We start from the raw sequence: 6,000 nt of genomic DNA, 5'->3' as shown, positions 1-6,000 counted from the left end.
GACGTCTGAAATGTGATTACGCACCTATAATCCATGATGTTTTCATTTAAATTCAAATTATAACGAATTGAAAGTTTGAAGATAATATTAATTTAGTTTGTAAATGAAATCCTTTTATAGTACTCTGAAGGGCTCTTAATACGTTTTGAACTTCCAAAATAAATTAATGAACTAAGTTACGTTTAAAAGAACCTTTTGTAACAATTGCAATATATATATATATATATATAAAAAACCGTGATAAATAGTAAAACCCACTTATTTTTCAATTAATACATTTCAGATACACAAATTAATTAAATAAAAGTATTTAAATAAGAATTGCTTCACTAAATTATGCATTTGTACTTTAAATAATACCTGATTTTGAAATTATATTAGAATAATTATATTGTTAAACTTCTTTCATTTTTAAAAATGTAGTGGAAAATGAAAGATATTTTAATTAAAACATTTCTTAATTTCTTTATTACCTAAAAATATTTACAATATTTACAAATTTTTATATTGTTTAACTTCTTTCATTTTTAAAAATGTAATTGCTTGACTTAAATAAAGCGTGAAAATTATTAGTTTCAAATGATATTTACAAATCTTATCAACTCTAAAGTCCATTTTTCAGGTATTAGTAAGTATTTCATACAAACTAACTTCTAAAATATGGATTTAGTTCGTAAATAAAATTATTTTAAATTACTTTGAAGGACTCTTTATACGTTTTGAACTTGAATAATATTAAAAACAATAATCTAAGATACCCTTTAAAGTTAAATTCCTTTAGTTTATCAGTAAAACCACTTACTTTAAGTATTTTTTAATCCGTTCGGTCTAATAGTAGATTACGCATCTATAATCCATGATGTTTTCATTTAAATTCAAATTATAACGAATTGAAAGTTTGAAGAAAATATTAATTTAGTTTGTAAATGAAATCCTTTTATAGTACTCTGAAGGGCTCTTAATACGTTTTGAACTTCCAAAATAAATTAATGTACTAAGTAACGTTTAAAAGAACCTTTTGTAACAATTCCAATATATATATATATATATATATATATATATATAAAACCGTGATAAATAGTAAAACCCACTTATTTTTCAATAAATACATTTCAGATACACAAATTAATTAAATAAAAGTGTTTAACTAAGAATTGCTTCACTAAATTATGCATTTGTACTTTAAATAATACCTGATTTTGAAATTATATTAGAATAATTATATTGTTAAACTTCTTTCATTTTTAAAAATGTAGTAGAAAATGAAAGATATTTTAATTAAAACATTTCTTAATTTCTTTATTACCTAAAAATATTTACAATATTTACAAATTTTTATATTGTTTAACTTCTTTCATTTTTAAAAATGTAATTGCTTGACTTAAATAAAGCGTGAAAATTATTAGTTTCAAATGATATTTACAAATCTTATCAACTCTAAGTCTGTTTGTTTTATTTAAAAAATAGGCTTGTTCACTTTCGATTATTTAAACATTTAACAATTTTTATTTAACTATTGGTTATTTAAATAAATACCACTTTTATTCAAATAAATGCTTGGTTGGGTAAAAAACACAATTAAATAAGTTAAAATGATATTCTTTTTACCAACGTTTTTTAAATAAATCGGAAAATTTGTGGATAAAAATTAATCGACTGCCGAACACTAGAAGCAATTCTAATTTAAATGCGTATATTTAAATAGGAAAAAATGAACGATTCGATCGGAGGCATATCATTAATTTAACGTATTGAACGTAGAGTAAGAGGCTTTTGTAGTAATTACTACCTATATTTGCATTTCAGAAATCTATTTTAACATATTGAACGCCAAGAAAAGAGGCTTTTGTAGTATTTACTACCTATATTTGCATTTCAGAAATCTATTTTAACATATTGAACGCCAAGAAAAGAGGCTTTTGTAGTATTTACTACCTATATTTACATATTGGAATGTAATTTAACGTATTGAAGGTAGAGTATAGCGATTTTGTAGTATTTACTACCTACATTTGCATTTCAGAAATCTATTTTAACATATTGAACGCCAAGAAAAGAGGCTTTTGTAGTATTTTTCCTCCTATATTTACATATTGGAATATAATTTAACGTATTGAAGGTAAAGTATAGAGATTTTGTAGTATTTTACTACCTATATTGGCATTTCGGAAGTATATTTTAACGTGTTGAATGTAGAGTATAGAGAGTGTTGTAGTATTTTTCTTCCTACGTGACTACACCGGAAACGTCTCTGTGTTATTCGCTTTAGTAATCAAGCCGACTCTGAACATATGTTTTACTCTTTATTCTACGAGGTTTAAACATACACCATTTCAGTACATTCTTAACTTATTCCATACGCTATTTAAAACACATGCGATAAAGATAACGAGGAAACAAGTTAACTCTGAACATATATGTTATGCTCTATACGTGAAGGATGTTGTAAGCTTAAATTCATAATGGTTAATGTGTAGTATTTTTCTACCTTTTTACATTTTATAGTATTTCTTTATCTATATTTGTGTATCGGAAATGTATTTTAACGTATCGAACGTAGAGTAAATTTTTTTTATATTTTCTTTATATATTTGCGTATCAGAGTTGTGTGTTGTCGTATTAAAAGAAGAAAAAGGAACTTTTCATAGTGTTATTCTACCTATTTACATATCGGAAATGTATTTATATTTTACCGTATTTAAAATATAGGTAATTGTTTTTATTGGCTTGACTTAAATAAAGCGTGAAAGTTATTAGTTTCAAAATGATATTTACAAATCTTATCCACACAAATTTAATTTAATTTTAATTTTAGTGTTTTATAGTATCTTTCTGACTATATTTGTGTATAAGAATTATATTTTACCGTATTTAAATAGTAATAAAAGCGAATTGAAAGGGATAAATAAATTATAGCAATAAATTTTTGGAGTTTGGAGATGGGTGGAAAAAAAAAAATAAGGCTCTTCGTTTTTCCAACTGCTTTTCTGATGTACCCAAAAATGGACCAAAATAGACCAAAAGTACCCTTAAAACGACCAAAGTCACCATTTTCGGCCCTATGTACCCCATTTCGGACCAAAAGTACCCCAAACTGGACCTATTAGCTTTATTGTAATGTTAAACTCCCATAGAGATTCCCCTAAAAGAAAAAAACTTGCGGTCCAATTTTGGGTACATGAATTATTTCGGAGAGGGAATCCATGTTTTAAATTCAAATTAACCGCGCGCCCGGGCAATCCGCGCCTCCCAGCTAATCCTCGCACGCGCGCGCTATCTTCCTGCCTAGGTTATCAAGTATCATACAACTTACATAATTTCCACTTATTTCGTACGATAAAACGCGATCGAGATATTCGTTTTAAGAAATACTCGTGAGATTGGTTCAAGTGTCAAGCATATTTAAGTACTACAATGATATTAAAATGAAGTTTAAAAATATTTCCATTCTACTTTAACAACGAATATTCCATGACGTCAAAACACTCTTAAATTCAAATTAACCGCGTCCCCCGGGGTAATCTGCGCACGCGTCGCCTAGGTTATCAATTTTTACATCATTTCAACTTATTCCGTACGATAAAACTTGATAAGATATACATTCAAGTGTCTTTCGCGATAAGCAGATATAAATAAACAAGTTGGCCTGGACATAATATGTTGATATATGAGAAAACAAATCGTCGCGAGAAATACCCTAAATACATTGACTTTTCGACGATTTAACCCCCATTTCACCCCTTAAATCCCGGACCCCGATCCCGAACCTGACCCCGACCCCGGGATCGATGCCACACCCTCACTTTCCTTCTACTGACGCTCGTTTCAAAACATGCTTCATCGTGCCCAAACATATATCGCGGAAAACGGAGGTATCATAGAACCTCACTTGTAAAATTCTTATGTTTATTCGAATAAAATGTTCAATTAAATCTCTCAGACATTTCTTTCATTCACGTACAAAAATGCGAAGGCTATTGGCCACTATGGACAGCTAGTTTTTTTTTCATCAGCTCAAATCTTCGTGAAAAAGTGTTCTTTTCCAATGAAACCAAATTTATTACCCCTTCGCTCCCGCGCGTATATCGATATTATTTACGATACGTAGCAGTGCGTTGATGGCAATAAGTAAAAGAAAGATGATGATAACGGACAGTAATTAGGATACTCAATGAAATTCTCGATTGAAATGTCTTTATTGAAAAATAACACAAAAATGAACAATAAATGATAAATTAAAAATGGGATCTCTTACATAAATCGGATGTATCCTCGGGATACCTGGCAGCATGATAATGGTAATAATACTTAAAAAATGGGGGCGATAAAGAAAATAAAGAAAGATAGAAAAACTTGCGTTAAGCGCTTAAATTTACTTAAGATATTTAATAAAATTATTGGGGAGAGTAGCTCTAAACTTATGACTGGCGTGGCAAAGTAAAAATCTGTTAAGATACTTTTTTGGGTTGGTGGCTTGGTTTTTATACGGGTTGGAATAAAGGGGTATTGTTCGGGGCTCTTGACACGGGGCTTTTCTCGCTCTTGGGACAGGAAATTGACAAAACACTCTAATTTGGTATTAAAGGAATTATTGGGGAGCATCGGTTTAACATGGTTTTAGGGGTTCTAGACTCAATCTTTTAACCTGTCTGGGATTAGCGCGAGGGGCTAACCACTCTTAGAAAGTCTGTACACCGGACTACACTTCGATTACCACTGCCAAAGGCAGGGACTTCAAAGATTACGCGTAGTCCCATAAGTACAGTCAAAGGTACGGCTCTGTACACCGATTACGCGGAGTGATCAGCCCCTCGGATTAGCGTATATTCTTAAACGTAGTTTTTTCGTCTTAGGGAATAGTAAGGGTGGGTTTTCAAGGAAATTTTCAACGTTACGGTTTCGCTGTCATGGGATTTTGTCTTCTTTTCGCTGGCTCTGTTTCTTGGTGTCTCGAATATCTGGTTCTTCGTGGCTGCTCTTCGATTGACGGGATTCCGGGTTACAGGGTTCCGGGTTACGTAAGACACACGCACACGCATATGATACTTCGACGACAAGTGGATTGGGAGGGGTGCTTTTAGTTGACTTGATCTGCTGATAGTTTTTCCATCACGGGAAAAAACGTTCTTGGATTTTGGGATTCATTTGAAATTAAACGCGATGGGAATTTCGCCTCTTTTGGGTTGTGCATTATGCATCTTTTATTGGGACATCGGGGACTACGTTCTTGGGATATCGGGGCCTAAGCCCGGACTGGGTTGTGGATCTCTTCTAGTTCCGATTCTGTTCGAACTCTTCCTTTCAAAGTCTTGTTGTTTCCTTTGCGTTCTCTGGTTTTGTTGTTCTTCCGTCTAGGGGGGTGAAAAAGTCGGGTGTCGGAAGTGTAGGCTTGGTAGTGGTATTTACTTGCGGTTATACTTTCTCGGGGTTTGGAAGGCGTGGTTATTATATCGGAGGGGTCTTTTGGATGACTTTCTATTTTTCGTCCTTGGCAACTAAATTTGAGGGATTTTTCCAGAGCCGAATATGACCTTTCACACTGTAAGGCAGGGGTTAGGTCGGCCGCTATATAGTTTGCATGGAAAAGGGGGACAAATTCGGACGCTCTTTCCTGTTCGAACTGTCGATTCATGGTGCAATTTGACCTTCTGGGTGGATTTTCTATTTTTCTGGGCGCCAGATTGTCAATCTTGGGGAAAGTAACACTAAGGTGGGACAATGAATAGAATAGATTCGCTAAATTATGGGTTTAAAATAAACTTTTCCGTTTTATGGGGTTTTTTAATTTAATTTTAATATTTAGAAGTTTAAAATTATATCTATTTTCTGGGATTTTTCTGGGGCTTTCTAACCATACCACGCATGACATACCAAGTATCGTAGGGGTTAATTAAGTTTATTAAAGGATTTTTAATCAATTGGGGATTTTTGATTAAACTTGAGTTATACCATGGGAAATTATTAAAGGTAGGATTATGGGGCACACAAATGAAAAACAGT

This window comes from Leiobunum rupestre, chromosome 4 (assembly GCF_980474605.1).
Source record: "Leiobunum rupestre chromosome 4, qqLeiRupe1.1.hap1, whole genome shotgun sequence".
In the NCBI taxonomy this organism is placed as follows: Eukaryota; Metazoa; Arthropoda; class Arachnida; order Opiliones; family Sclerosomatidae; genus Leiobunum; species Leiobunum rupestre.
The sequence above is the reverse complement of the archived record's forward strand: the minus strand, read 5'-3'. Positions refer to the sequence as shown.